The sequence below is a fragment of the Balearica regulorum genome, chromosome 15, assembly GCF_011004875.1.
Source record: "Balearica regulorum gibbericeps isolate bBalReg1 chromosome 15, bBalReg1.pri, whole genome shotgun sequence".
NCBI classification, from domain to species: Eukaryota; Metazoa; Chordata; class Aves; order Gruiformes; family Gruidae; genus Balearica; species Balearica regulorum.
This window is the reverse complement of record NC_046198.1, coordinates 11,779,242-11,781,195: the sequence shown is the minus strand read 5'-3', so window position 1 is coordinate 11,781,195 and position 1,954 is coordinate 11,779,242.

Here is a 1,954-nt window from a genome sequence, read left to right as displayed (position 1 = left end):
CCGGCAGCTTTAAGCACAGCTAAAAATATTCCCCCCCTCCCCGCCGCCACCCCCGGAGGATCAAATAGCAGCAGATTTGAATTGAAAATGTGATTAAAGCATCGGGGGGGAGGGAGCGGCGAGTGCTGCCCACGGCCCGGTCCTCCAGGAGGGGCACCGAGATGTCCCTGCCTGCACGCTGCCTGCCCCAGGGCAGGGCCAGCCCAACCCGGCATCCCCAGGGAGTTGCTTTGTTTGGCTTTGCCTTTATTTATTTGATTTTAATGATATTTTTTTTTTTCCATTATTTTCCAGAGGCCTCGACAGGGGTGGGCGGCTCTGCCCTAGCCCCATCGCTGTGGGGTGCCCATGGGTGGGGACATGACTCCCACCAGCATCCCACCATCCCTCCCTGCTCGGGAGAAAGGGGAGGAAGCTGCACAGCAGCAAGGGAAGGACTGGAGACCCCAGGATCCTCACCCCACCTCCATCCTAAGCCTTCACCTCTCCGTCCTCTACATCACCCGGTGGAGGATATCACAGGAGGTGAGATCCCAATGTACATCTGAGGTTGGGCAGCTCAGAAAGGGGCTGTAAAGCGTGATGGGGACTTGTCTGCAGGCAGATGGCCATCATCCCTGCCCACCCTGTGCCAGACAGCGCAGGCACCTTCAGGCCAGCAGTTAAGGGACAAGAAAGGTGAGGTAAGGCCAGCAGCAACTGGAGAAGGAGAGCCACGATCTCCCCAATGCAACCTCTCCTTGCTGATGCTGTAATAATGTTCATGGGTGGAAGGTGGAACAGCTGAGGACATCTCGACACAAAAGGTTATGCTCATACGGCCATTGCCATGGGAAATCACACACACACACACACATCTTCCAAAAGCCAAAACGGACCAAAATTAAGGGGTCCCTTAATTGAAGACATGAATTAATCCTGGCACCCTCTGCAACCCATTCCAAAAGCAGCTCATCCACCCAGGGGTGATGCTCCAGGTGCATGCTGCATTGTGGAGTGTCCTCAACATGCACAAAGAAGCACCCCAGGGTCAGCCGCCCTTCACGTTTCCCATCATGGACTGAAGGTGCTGTCGAGGACTAGGCTGGTGACAGTGGGATCCAGGAGGTGCTGGGGGAACAAAATAAGCTCCACCTTTGGTAGGACCTTCCCAGTGTATCTGGGACAGCCAAGGCCTGGCTGAGATCAGCAGGTCCAAGCTGAGATGCAGAGTGAGATCATCTCTGAAAACCTCTCCCACGCTCTGCCACTTAGCCGAGAAGATTTTTTTTCAAGTTCCTTCCCCAGCCTTCTAGATGATGAGGCTTTGGCAAAGGCTATTTCATGGTGCCTGTGCCCTGCTTTACCTTTCTCTGGGCCTGAATAGTGGAGGGAGAGAAAAATGACAATAAAGCACATTTAACAAAACAACCCCCAGCCCCGAAGCCCCCAGCCCGCAGTCGGGGTGCTGGCGAGGGACACCTGAAGTGAACCATCAGTCCTGAAATAGATCTGTCTCAGAGGGCAAAAGGCAAATTGAATGAAAAATAAGTTACTATTTTTGAAGCCTGAATCCAGTTGTTATGGCAACCAAAGCCTCGCGCATCATGCTGGGGAATGGCTCCAGCCCCGGCGCTGCCTCCAAACCCCGCGGCCGGAGAATTGCAGGCAGCCGGGAGCTGCTCGATGGTGGGATGTGGAGATGTCCCTGCTTACGCCACCTGTACCCCACTGGGACACATCCCATCCCCACGTGGCAGCTCCCCTCGCATATCGGCTACCTACGAGACCGCCTTGCTTTTCTTTCCTCCCCCATTCCCAGCGCTCTCCTCACCTTCTTGCAAAGATCTGAGTAATTGCTAATGACGTTAAGGAGAGTTTCCAAGATTCAGGGGTACCCTAAATGTAGTGGCACGTTTGTAATGGCACCAAAATAGGGATGGGGGCAGGGGTGTCTTGCAGTTTTCCTTTAGAG